The sequence below is a fragment of the Rosa chinensis genome, chromosome 5 (assembly GCF_002994745.2).
Source record: "Rosa chinensis cultivar Old Blush chromosome 5, RchiOBHm-V2, whole genome shotgun sequence".
NCBI lineage: Eukaryota > Viridiplantae > Streptophyta > Magnoliopsida > Rosales > Rosaceae > Rosa > Rosa chinensis.
Window position 1 is genome coordinate 61,662,266 of NC_037092.1, and position 13,923 is coordinate 61,676,188.

General features: G+C 37.3%; 2 long non-coding RNA genes across 2 annotated transcripts; both read left to right on the plus strand.

Annotated features, from left to right (window-relative positions):
* The first annotated feature begins 1,325 nt into the window (after positions 1-1,325).
* On the plus strand, positions 1,326-2,647 carry LOC112167048. The gene is made up of 4 exons (XR_005800939.1): positions 1,326-1,477; positions 1,557-1,804; positions 1,966-2,073; positions 2,216-2,647. It is a non-coding gene; the product is annotated as an uncharacterized LOC112167048 (long non-coding RNA).
* A 14-nt stretch (positions 2,648-2,661) lies between these two features.
* Positions 2,662-5,327, plus strand: LOC112167049. The gene is made up of 7 exons (XR_002923571.2): positions 2,662-2,706; positions 3,107-3,181; positions 3,647-3,695; positions 4,005-4,108; positions 4,190-4,312; positions 4,599-4,689; positions 5,159-5,327. It is a non-coding gene; the product is annotated as an uncharacterized LOC112167049 (long non-coding RNA).
* The last annotated feature ends 8,596 nt before the right edge of the window (positions 5,328-13,923 follow it).

Genomic DNA, 13,923 nt, shown 5'->3' on the forward strand with positions numbered 1-13,923 from the left:
AGGCTGACAAAAGCTTGGCGGTGGTTGGCCAGTGGTGTACAATGTAGCGAAAGATGGCTGGAGAATGCCACAGTGCCCAAAGTGAACCTCCGGGTGTCCAGAGCACATTGGAATTTTTTTTTTTTAATAGTGCAGCGTTGACTTTGTTGTTGGGCGTTGACAAGCCCTCAAGGTGCAAGTTTCTGCACATTTCTGCTCTAATTGTACCGCTGGAGTAGTGTTTGATCATGCCTTGGCAAAAGTTGCCGCCAAGAAACACAAATTGAAACATGAACTCACTGGGAACCAATGAAGGCTCAAGAATGACTAAAGAGAAACGGTTGACCAATGAATTTGAAATGGCTCAAAGAAGGAGGGAAGAATTTCTTTGAGTTCCGCTAAGCAGACTTAGCTCATGGTAGGTGACGAAGCCAATGTGTTGGCTTCCCACAGACGGCGCCAATGTTAACGTTAGTGATCCGTGGGATCTCTAGTTAGCTTTAGAGAGAGAGAGAGTGACACAAGATGTATAGTGGTTTGTCTCCCGTCTTAGCGGGAAACTACGTCCACTTGAATGCTACACTAGTGTGTCGAGCCTTGCGGCCCAAGGGGATTACAAAAGATGTAATGGCATGGATGTAGTTGTGGGAGGAGGCATTCCTTTTATAAGTGAAGGAAGCCATCTCCTTTACATGGTTTTCGATGTGGGACAAGTAAAGATAACTATTCTAGTGTAGAAGCCTATTTGTGAGGGCAACTTGGCAAGGCCGGAAAGGTGGCTTCCCGGCGACGGATTTGCGACTTCCGGATACCATGGCGTAGCTTGAACATAGGGCTACAAGATGCAAGTAGTGGTTGGGCCTCACCATGGCTTGTGGGTGTCCCAAAGAGGGTGTTACTTATGCTTGGTGAGATAGCAAACTAGTCTTGCTAGTAGAGGTATCTACATTAGCTAAGTGGCGTGTGATAGGTCGAAACTTGGACACTCTTACAATGCCATTTCCATAACCTGAAAACAGAATACAACATTTTTTTGACTACTAAATCAAGAGATTTCAGCCTCGAGCACTTTTCATCACATCAAATGGCACTACTACAAATAACCCATATAAGGACACCATATAAGGACACTTTTTTTTCAAGGAGTCCTAATAAGCTTATGAGGACAACTTGAAAAAACAGGAGCAAAATACTGCTGCCCCGCCTATTTTTTGGGTCAAAAGTTGAACTTCCCTCTTCTTTTTTTCCCAAGCATATTCACACCTTGGCCTCTATTTTACAATCGACCCCTCTCTCTCTCTCTCTCTCTCTCTCTCTGCATCTCTTCCTCGAGCTATTAAATTGGAGCTCTGATTCTTTAGCTCTGAGCAAAGAAAATCAGACTACATATGGGTACTTCTCTCTCCTTCTCTATCTGTCCATAGCTTTTTCTTCTTGCCAGATCTATATGCTCTATCCAGATCATAATGTGATGGTGGCTTATGATCAAAATTAGATGGTATGTCAGATGGTCGATTCATAATCCTTTATGTGGATGAGATGCTAGAGGTTTAATTTTGTTTTCATCTACTCTTCAGATGCCAAGCCACCTCAAGGTTGAAACCCTCTCATCCTCTCAGCAATGTTGCCACCGTCGTCCCTCTCCAAACCCGCAACCTCGCCGTTGTCCCTTGACGCCTCCAACCCCCTCTGTGATGCCATTAAGGAGCTCCAGCGCCACCAGCGCACTGATGTTGTGCGATTGGCATGGGAACCTCAGAGCTTTCTGCTTCGCACGTTTAAGCTGTCTCTCGGACAGTCCTACTCCTCGCTGCTCGATCTTAAGGTATGTAGTGGCCTTTTTTTATTTATATTTGCATTTCGTGGATGATTGGTTTTGTTAATGGTGGTGGTGATAGGATTGGGGATGAGAATTACCTGTTCAGGATCAGAAACTATATTCAATTAAATTTATGAATTGATTTTTTTTTTTCTTTTGTTCATTAGCACAATCTGCAAGAAGGGTTGTAGGGAAATCCTGTTGCTAAAACCATGAAGAATGTTTCAAGAGGCATGGATGTTCTTACAGTTCCATTTACCATGGGCTTTCCAAAGGTACTTTGGCTGATTTTTAGTTTCTTTCATGATGTATTCTGTATGAGCTTTCCTGTCCTTTTTAGAATATATGTGAATAAAGCCTTGCAATGTCAAGCTGATGGCTTTGAACTTAATGGCACCTCATGTTCTTTGAAACCAGAGTGGAGGCTGAGTTCCAAGGTTCAATTCCCAAGAGCTGCGTGCATTGTCAATTTATGTTCTCAAAGCATCTTGCATTGCCCATTGAATAGGTTGTGTGGTTGTTCATATCTAGATTAGTATATGAAATGTTTCAGTTGTTATAAATATTGTTTGTGGTTAATCTCTGTTGGAAGTTATGCTAATCAAATGTGTGGAATGGCAAAATATTCACCAAGGCAATTTAATCTTTCAATCGCATGGCACTTAGTTCCATAAGGCGGGATAGTCACATAATGGTCTGATACAACTCTTGAATTCTGTTGCATGCAATTTTAAAGGTTGTTGATGTGATTATGCCTCACTGTGGATTTGTCACAGATTCCCAAAGTTGTTGAGAATTCTGAGGGTGCTCGGACCACACCATCAGTAGTTGCCTTCAATCAGAAAGGAGAGCTACGAATTGGTACTCCAGCAAAATATCAAGCGGTTACCAACCCATCAAAGAGTCAGGTCAGTCTTCAAAGCCTTAAAAAGTTTATTAAGATGATTGCAGGATAATGTCTTGCCCTGGAATATAACTTATTGGTTTCACATTAGTTATCACAGAAGTTAATATGAGGTGGGAGGCCTAGTTGACATGATTGTGGTTGTGCTTTTCCACTTGTAGTCTCTATTTACTTATTTAGCTACTTACCTGTAAACTTTAATCTAGTTTACATGCCAAGTCTTTGAATCTTGGTCATGGATTATGTCCCTGATCGATATGCTTTTTGGCCTCTCCCATTAGCCTTGAATTTCAATTGCAAACTGCACATGTTGCTGAAAGTATTAGAAATTGGTATAGGGACTGGTCTTGAAAGTATTAGTAAGCTTTGGGTTCTTATAACATCTTCTCGTTAATGTTTTATAGAGATCTCAGCTTCAACAAATTGGAAGGAAGTATTCCTGATCTTGAAGATCTTACTCTGAACAGATTGCAGTACTTGTAAGAAATGTGAATTTCATGAATGTCATGACTAGCATACATCATGACGCAGGAGGCCTCTCCTATATATACCATCTTCACATAAACATAAGCATAGATTTATCCTACTTGAGTTTGCAGCTAAAGTTTCTTTTTCTTTTGGGGGGTGGCTCGAGGGCTAGTTTCTTGTTTCCACTACCGCATTAATCAGACCTGCTAGCTAGTTGTATTAACTACTCACAATGTTCATGCAAGTATCATTATTATCAATGCTTATTGAAATTTAATGTTCATTGAATGGCTAAAGGATATGATGATATTCGACTTGATTGAATTTACCTGAGAAGTGGATATTTCACCTACTAAGTTCTGGTGTGGGTTCTTTATTTGTTAGAATAAAATGCTTAGCCAATTTACTTACACTTTCTATAGTTCACTGTGCCCCCTTTTTCAGAACAGTTTTAATTCTAGTTTGTTTATTTGTAGGATACTAGTCCTTCCACGAGATCCTTAGCTTTAAGCTGTTACAATGAAGGTTTGTACATATTTTCTTTATGACTTTCCCACATGCATTAGTTTCTTGCTGCATGTATTTATTTTTCAAATGCAGGAATGAGTGATAATGTTTGCAGACTTGGAATGACAGCTAGTTTGCAAACTTTTTTCTTTTTTCTGTTCTGGTTGTCTTTTCTATTTCCCTTTTTGAATTTATGAGTCTCTCTGTTATCATATTCAATGACTCATTCTTGTGATTAGCTTGCGGTAACCTGTAAAATTTGTAGGTTTTGTCTGAATTTAATTGATCAATCAATTTATATTCGTATTATTTTTTCTTGACTTATAGGGGAAGTGTAGGTTCACCATATGCCGATGGAAGCAATGGCTAGAGACTAAATTGTAATAGATGGGCAATTGGGGCTGGCTTTTCCAATTGGTATTTTTTGGATGGTAAGATCACATCTTATGGCTTATTCTTTTTCCCTTGTGGTTCATGTTTGCTCTCTATTGAAGTTCTGTTGCTTGCTGCAGTTACTTTAATGTATTTAAAGTTAGTGCAAGAGAATGATAACTATGCTGCAATGAGACAAAAGCCCAAAGATTCTGCAAAGTGGAAGCATAGCAAGAGCTTAAGTTGCCTTGGGTCAAACTGAGGTTGGAATGACAATAACATTTTATCCCATATTGTATTATTCTTCCACAAAAATTTTCAAAGATAAGCATCATCCTTCTAAAAACAATAATCAATTGTATTCATTCATCATTACTGGAGAGTGTCCACTTCCTCTTCTTTTATTTTGTTTTGTTTTGTTTTTTTTGCTGGAATGTGATGCTTGTGATCGATCATGAAACGACCCTCAATAGTCTTCTGTTGGCATTATCTTCATTCCATGTTATAGCGGCTCGTGCTCATTTTGACAGAGCCTCTTGTATGGTGCAGGTCTGCTATGCTTTATAGAATGCATTGGGTTATCAGTCTTCCATCCATAACACTACTGTCAACGTACACAAATGAAACTGCAATTCCTAAGGTAGCTTCCTTCTCTTTATATTCAATTCTTCTCTTTTTATGTATGCCAAATACTTGAGAGAGCTAATGGCCTTACTACCAAAAAAATGGATATTTTCCTAGATATGTAAGTTGTTGGCCTCCTGTTAAAAATAATTTTCATTAGGGAGTTGTAAGCAATCATCTTCTGTGGAATAATGTAAAAGCTAGAAGACGAAGAAAAAGAATGTGTTGTGGGGTTATTTGTGATTCTCCACAATGTGTAGCTTAAAGTCAGGATGTTGATCATAATATGATGAAAGGTGCCAGTAATATGCATGCATGATACATCTCTATTACTAGTAGATAAAAGCTGCAAATGTATTTGACACAAACTTAGTAACTGAATTGCATATGGTTTTAGTTTTGGCTGCTAGGTATATAACACAAACCTTATAGCAAATACATTGTATAAGTTATCTAAATTTCTGTTTATTGGCTTGTTTGTGTAGGTTCTTATTTTGGCAAGGACAAATCATTGGAGTTCAATCTATTCAAGGTTGATAGAGCATACCTAATGAGAAAATTAGCATTATAGTAACGTTACTTTTTTAATTTCATTTTGCAGTTGATTCTCCTTAGATCGGATCTTAATTTGTATACATACCATACCATACTGGTGTATTTTGGTGACTATATTCATTTTGGCACTTTAAGAATGCTTGCGATATAATTTTTTTGGATGGTTTTCAACATTTAAGGACCCGGTTTATGTGTCCTAGTAAGGTATAGAGGACATAGTATTCTTGATATGGGAACACATTTTACGTGTCCTCTATTAGATACAAGGACACTTACTTTGGACTTTAAGGACACAGTTTAGGTGTCCTAGTAAGGTAAAGAGGACACAGTATTCTTGATATGGGAACACATTTTACGTGTTCTCTATTAGATACAAGGACACTTACTTTGGACTTTAAGGACACAGTTTAGGTGTCCTGGTAAGGTAAAGAGGACACATTTTTCTTGATATGATAACACAGTTTATGTGTCCTCTATTGGATATGAGGACACTTATTTTTTTCTTTAAGGACACAGTTTTAGTGTCCTTGTAGGGAAAAGAGGACACTTTTCCAGTGTCCTTGTATATGACTTACAATGACTGCTGGATAGAGGACTCTTTTTTAGAGTGTCCTTAAATGTATTAGAGGACTCTTTTCCAGTGTCCTTAAATCATGTTTTTGTAGTAGTGTGGACAATAAATTCTTCTTCTCTCACACACTATCATATGTATTAACATATCTTTATATCACACCAAATGGGCCATTAAATTCTCCTTCTAACACACTATCATATGTATCAACATATATTTATATAGAGAGAGAGATGATCCTACACACCATTGAGATCCACACTATTAGTTTTATACCAATGGCTTCTATGAGTCTTTTATGAGGGACAAATGCATCTTCTTATTATCTTAAAATAGATTTATAAGGAAAGATGTCAAAGAGTCCCACACTAGACATTAGCAAACACAGAGGTGTCTATCCCAAGAAGGAGAAGAACTAAAACAAATAAAACAAATAGGTTACAGACTTACAGCAGAATAGTCCCAACTATATCAAATGCTAACCCCATTTACCTTCACTAATCTTCACCAATAATCTCATGATTTAATCCATATTCTACAAAGGTAGAATTTCCAAGAAATTAACAGCTAAATAGACATCATCAGGTCAAGCATTTCCCTAATCACAAAGCAAGAAGAAATAGTTAATAGTTAGATTATCAAGCTTTAATCTTTTCATCAAAGAATCAAACACTCAAATCATATATACTACTAGGAATTCAACCATTTTATAACTCCCAATTATCTTTTAGTCCAAGAACTAACACACAAAACCAAAGATTTCAACTTTGGTCTTGTTTTAACTTCAAAGTTCAAACCAACACCCCCCCTGACAAACCAGTTCAAAATGTCACAATGGAAAGGAAAAAATATAACCTCAAAATGGGTCTACAAATCCAAAAACATGTATTTTAACCCTTATTAGCTCACATACTATAACGAATGATGTCAACAAAGTGGGTCGCATAGGATCTGAAACAAGAAGATTCATTCACATGAACTATAAGCATAAGAAACAAAAGAGACATGCACACATTTAAACGCAGCCTGAGGAATGCAGACATTATTAAGCTATCAAATTTATCCATTTGTCAATTACAGCAAGCTTCGACTAATTCTCAATCAAAATCACAACTAGCAAAGCTGCAAAAGTAAAGCTCACCCAGTGTAGTAATGCTTGGGAATGTAGACATCCCGAACAAGCCCAAATCTCTCGTGTCAACTACATAGCTCTTCCGTTCTGCAAATTAACAAACTCTAATGAAAAAAAAAATGAACAAACACCAAAAACACTAAAAGTGAAAACCGAATTCGATTCAAAGAATTGAGGAGCTGCAATTTAGATGAATGTTCCAGACCAAAAGGCTTCCATTATTCTGCTCCGAGCGCTTCCTTGGCGCGCTCCTTCCCCCACCACCGCCGCCGCTGTAGCCTCTCCTCGGAGTAGCGAAGAAGAAAGATCGAATTGCAAAAGAAGAAAGATCACAAGAAAATCAAAGCTATGCCGCTGACCTCCTGTGTCGTCGGATAACGCAGCCTTAGTCAACTAATTGGAGGTCGAAGAGTCCATTGGTGGCAGCGATGTTGCTGGATGATGTTCGGAGATCGAAGATGGAGAAACCAGATCTACTTTATCTCTCCTGGTACTCTTTTCCATCTCTACACTTCAATCTCTCTTTCCTTGAAGAACTTGACATGACTCAGCTTTAGTTGTTGGTTTGTAGATCGATATGAGAGAGCAGTGAGGGAGGAATAGCAGCGAAAAAGAGGAGCTGCTAGGTTTGGGAGAGGGAAAACAAGAGTTTTTTTATTTTTTCACCAAGTGTGGGAAAACACGGGGTCTAGATCAGAAAAGGATGGATAAGTTGTAGTTGAGCCAAAAAACTGTTTTCGGCCAGACAAGGAGAAATAATTTCTCCATTTACTTAGGGGGGTGTATTGTATATGGAATTAGTGGAACTTTTAAAGAAATCTATGGAATTTAAAAGTCTGGGTGTATTCAATATAGACTTTTAACAGTCCATGAAAATCTTGAGGTATTCAATTAGGATTCTTAAAGACTTTATGAATTCCACTAAAATCTAGGGGTATTCAATTAGGACTTTTAAAAATGAATAAAAGTACAGAGGTATTCAAAATATCATTCATACTTATGGAATTAGAAAATCATGGATAATCATGGACTTTGTAGTGTTAACTATACATACCAAACTCCAATAATTTTCCAGCCTCCAGACCAAAGATTTCAAAAAATCTATCAAAGTTTCCTCTTAAAAAAAACAAAAAAAAAAAGTCTATCAAAGTTCTTCTCTCTACACATGAAGAAGTTTGTCCTTCATCATCTCTCTTTCTTAATTTTTTGTCTTTTCTCTAAGGATTAAATACTTGTTACTCCTCAAACTTTTGCCTGAAAAACAGTTTAGTCCCTCACCTTTCAAATTAAACTGGATAGTCCTTATTCTTTCTAATTCTCACACAACAGGTCCAAAACAGGTCTAAAATGACTATTCTACCTCCAATTTTCTATTTTTATTATTATTTTTATTTTTTTTCTCTATTTTTTTAATTTTTTCCCCCTTTTTTTATACTCTCTCTCTCTCCCTCCCTCTCTCCTGGCCGCACGGTCTCTCTCTCTCCCTCAACCTCTCTTCTTCTTCTCTTTCTCTGCCATCACCGGAGACCACCACTTCCGGCCACCATCTCACCAAAAACCTAAACTCTCCATTTCTCTCTGCTCAGCTGCGCGTCCTTCTCTCTCTCCCCTGACCTCTTGCTCCCCCTCTCTTCTTCTTCCTTCTGCAACCACCGGAGAACACCATCTCCGGCCACCATTTCATCACGCTGCCACCTCCAATCGATCCAGCACCCAAATCCCAAAAACCCCTTTGCCCGCTAACGTCGTTCGAGCATCACCGAAGCTTTTGGCAAATAGATACCCAGACACATTACCTCTCCTCCCTCACTCTTTGAACCATGTCAACATTATCATACTACACCAATATACAAAGTAAACCCAGATTTCCTACTCCATTTTCTTCTTTCAATTCGCAAACTAGAAACCTGCTATTACCATAACCATTGTTCACAATCAATGCCTCTATTCCTCTTGAAAAAATAAAGGAAGCAATTGAGCCAACTCAGACATATCATCATCATCAGCCACTGATTTCAATCCTCCACACACTGTGTCTCCACTATCTGATCAAACACTCAGCCAGGATCAGCCTTCCGGTCACTCTCCGATCATCGTCGGAGGGCAACGTGTTCACACCAAATCGAGACGCAGCAGCCTTCGCAGATCGCTGGTCGCTGCTCCGTTCTTAGCCAAAAAAGCCGGCAACGGAATGGAGCTCGGCGGTGGAGAAGCATAATAAGCTCCCGATCATTCGTTGCTCTGCTAAAAATAACACGCAATTTAAAACCCTTTTCGTTGTCAAGTTGTAGTAGTGAAAGTAAGGGATCATTCTACGCCAAGGATCAAGGGTTCACCTTCAATTTATGTAACCTATAAAACAAAGAAAACTAGAAACTATAATAAAACAAACCCTTTTCCTTATGCTTGTATGGAGCTTCGAAAACCAGAGAGCTAGGGTGTTTTTAGGCGTGAAATCTGTATGGTATTGTCTCCCAATGACGCCAAGAAGCCTCCTATTTTATTCTTTACAAACCCCTAACTTTTCTCTTCAAAACCGGGTGAGTTCTCCTTATTCTTCTCCAATTCCACTTGCTTGGCTGGTCCACAATCTTCTGAACCTTCCTTAAGTCTTTCTAATAGTCTCTTGATAAGTATAATGCAGCAAAAATCCAATAAAATTCGTCCCAAAATCTGCCAAGAATATCTTCAGAAAATATAGCCTTTAATTCACTTTCCTTTCTCAACTAGGACTGATTTCCCTCTCCATGTTTGACAAGGGTTAGCAGCAGATTAGAAGGTGATATTCTGTCACATAATACTTCTGATGTCACCCTTCAAAACCGTACAAAAATATTCTAGAAAGCTTCTTGAAACGTGGCCCAACAACGGTCTTGAAAATGCTTCGCATAAAGACTTGTCAGAAATTCCAGATTTTCCTTATCCTCTGCTCATCTTTGAAGCATCGTAACGTCTTCATTACACCACCTTTCTGGATGATTCTTGATCCTAAACTACTCTACAACATATATTCTTAAATTCTGGGCAGAGAAATTCATGATTATCATCCCTTAAGTCCAGTATAAAAGTCCTTGAAAAAGCTTCCTGAAAAGCTGATGGAAACAGTCTTCTCGGGGAACCAACTTTGAGCACAGCCTCTGGCTTCCTCCTTATCATTATGGACCAAATATTTGCCTTCAGTTATAGTAGAACATGTGATCTTTAAATCTTGCCAGGTCTTTCTTCATAATTCTACTCGAAGGTTCTTCAAAACAGCTTCCCAAAACAGAAGAAAATAAGGCAGACTCTTGTACTCTGTTTTCTGCTTCTCTGCAACTGTTTTTAACGCCAACTCTCTCCATCTTCTCTTGAGTTCAAGGACCAACTGAATCATCATAATCCATCCTTTGCATCACTACTTCATGTGAAGTGCTTTCATTTCCCCATTGTAGCTCTCTTTTCTCCTTAACTGCTTCTCAAAGTACCTAAGAAAATAACAAAGTTAAATTGATCTTTTTAAGGAATAAACTAAGCAAAAGTATAGAGGTTTGAACTATAAATTCATAGCATTTTATGCTCCTATCATTCGTAGATCGCATCCATCACCTTGAACTCTGCAACCTTGATCTGCTTTTGCACCGTCTCCGGGTTGGGTCCCAACCGGTCCGTGGACCCCAACACCAGATCCAAATCCAAATCCGGAAGTGGTGGTCTCCGGTGATGGCAGAGGAAGAGAAGAAGAAGAGAGGTCGAGGGAGAGAGAGAGACCGTGCGGCCAGGAGAGAGGGAGGGAGGGAGAGGGGGAGAGAGAGAGAGTATAAAAAAAGGGGAAAAAATTTAAAAAAATAGAGAAAAAAATAATAATAAAAATAGAAAATTGGGGGTAGAATAGTCATTTTAGACCTGTTTTGGACCTATTGTGTGAGAATTAGAAAGAATAAGGACTATCCAGTTTAATTTGAAAGGCGAGGGACTAAACTGTTTTTCAGGCAAAAGTTTGAGGAGTAACAAGTATTTAATCCTTTCTCTAATCTTTTATGATATCAACCTTTTTTGATACCTAACATGTTCATTGTAGTTGTTGAATGTAATTTTTTTTTTTTTTCAATTGTGATTCTTTGAACCCTAATAGCAATAAAAATGATTTATGAAACCCTAAAACTCAAATATTGTGGTCTAACCCTAAGACCTTGAACAATACTAAATTTTATTTTATTAATTAATTATTCTCATTAATTTGAATTTATATTATGGTTCAAAAAAAGGTTGAACAATTGAATTTCAATTGATTAATTATAGCCTAAGACATTGACCGATATTGCTACAATATATGTTAATCGGTGAAAACAATATTGATGAGAATAATTAACTATAAACATCAAGTGATTTATATTGTATATTTATGTTGTTGGGAGATTAGGAATGAGAACAAACTCACTAGACAGACTAACAATCATTTATTTGAGTATTAGAAAATACTGGAGCTAGCATTGAAGAGACAACAAGTTATTATTTTGTTTTGTGTTTGGGCTGCATTTGTTTTTTTTTTATTTTTTATTTTATTTTGTACAGCATAGAAAATCTGTAGAAGTCATTCATAATAAAGTATATAGATTTTCATGAATCAATAAAAGTCTATTGCTAAAATCAATGGTTTTAAGAAATCCATAACAGTCTATCAACTTTTTAAAGAGTCTGTGGACTTTTCAAAAAGTCTGTCATTTAAAAAATGTCTGCACAAATCCAAATACAATACACCTCCCTTAGACAACAGAATTTAGTTAGAGCTGTTGTCTGAGTTTTTCAAATTACAACAAACTTGAAAAAATTGAACTAGTAGGGATTTTGATACTATTTAGACAATAGAAATAGCTAAAACTATTGTCTGAAGATGTTTAGAAAAATCAGACAACAGAAAAAATGTCTTTAGTCGTCTGAGGGGTATGGTATGAAGCATTTTTTGGCATAGTGTATTTATCCGACCATCTCGACATTTCATATCCGACAATATGTCCAACCACACATGCCTTCTAACCATATACCTTCCAACACTAGCCATATACCCTTATATAGTCCACACTTACCATGGTCATCAATAGTCTCATTAACCATATCATGATCAAATAATAATCATATATTTAAAATATAAAACCGGATAAACCATAAATAGAGTAATAAACACAAAATAAAAATAAACCTTAAAATAAATAAATAAAATAAATTTTTATTTAAATCATAAAATTTCCAACAGAAGTCACAAAGCTCCAGTGCCTTGTACAGAAACAATTGCATATTCATGGCAAAGCAGCAAGATCGACTTTAGTTTATATATACAGCTCTATGCGCGGTGTGGGTCTTGTCCAATTCAATATGATCTTCACTTTTGGAATGGCACCTGCAAGAACTGAAGGACATGTCTCGCCCCAAATTATGTGATTATGCTGAAGCAATCATCTCTAAAAAAGTTAAATAGGGATAGTGCGTGGAAGCTTGTCACCAATGGAAAACTAGGTGACCACAGTGCATCAAACAAACAATTAAATTAATTGACTTGAAGGCCCAGAAGAATCACATGTGCGTGGTCTCTACAATTTACCTCAATTTTCCATTCAAATTTGAAAGCCGACGCAAAGGCGGGAGTAACCAATTCGCTGTATATAAAGAGAAGTTTTGAACTATGTCAAATTGATCATCGAGTCAGCTGGCTTCACGCATAATGTAGAATGACAAGATCACAAAAACGACTTCGTACAGATACCAAGTTCTGGTGGAGCGAATCTTAAAGAAATTATCAGTGGCTTGCTGAAGCATTCTGATGGAGGCTGGCGACGGCGTACATCACTTTGGTGCACCTGCAAATAGGGACAATGTTAAAGCTGATGGCAACGTTCGGGAACAAACTCATCATGGATCTTGAGGCAGCGCTGTGTTCATCATGGTCTGCATCTTCATGCAGTATCTTAATAAATGGTGGCGGCCACAAAGCGGTCAAACGCCATTTGGTGGGTGAAACCCTATAGCTGATTTTATAACTAAAAAAAAATGGAGTATTTCCCCCTCATTTTCCTATTTGGTTGCGAAGCATATTCAAATCCTCATTAACGGTGAAGGAAATTTTGTGACAGTGCAATCACAAATCACTCTCTATAATTAAAGGAAAAGGATCATGGTGCGGAAATAAAGAACAAGCCTCTCTTGGAATGAAGCTAGAGAGAGAGAGAGAGAGAGAGAGAGAGAGAACAAATTGAGTGCAGAGGTGGTCAAGACTGACAAGGCATTTCACAAATCGGCGATTTGAAGGCACACCTTCAATATGATACAATCATACGTAAGCCGCACCTTGAAGTGGAGGCATTTACAAACATCGACATATTAGTGAACTAAAAAACTCACTAATAAATTCAATCCACGTCAATAATTTCATATTTGACTGGTCAAGAAACATGAGTTACAGACCCCATTAGATACACACGGTAAGTGACTCGATCATCAAGAAAACCATTACAATAGACGAAATGTGTCTACCTTTGATGTGCTAAATCAAGCAGTTAGAGTAACTCCAACAACTTCCTCATATTTTAATTTTTCTCTATTTTAGAGAAAAATGAGTATCTTTTGCTCCAACAGATTCCATATAATTATCCTCATTTTAGGAATAGTGAGGAAAGAGAAAACCAAATTCCCTAACTTTACAACAATTTCTACAATTTTAAGGAAGAATTATGAAGATTTTAGAGATTGTTGTAAAATAGAGAATCTGTTGGAGTTAGAGAAGAAAAATAGGCTAAAGTTTTGACTTTTGCTTCCCTATAATGCAGAAATTATAGAAAAATTGTTGGAGTTGCTCTTAATCAATGCTAAAAGAAATATAAATTAACTTGATTAAGGGGAACAAATAAATTAATTACATTAATTGATAAAATTATTTAATTAATGTGATTAATTTACGTTAAAAGTTAATTTAATTAAATTATTAGCTAAGTCAAATCAAATCAATTAATTCTCAAACCAAA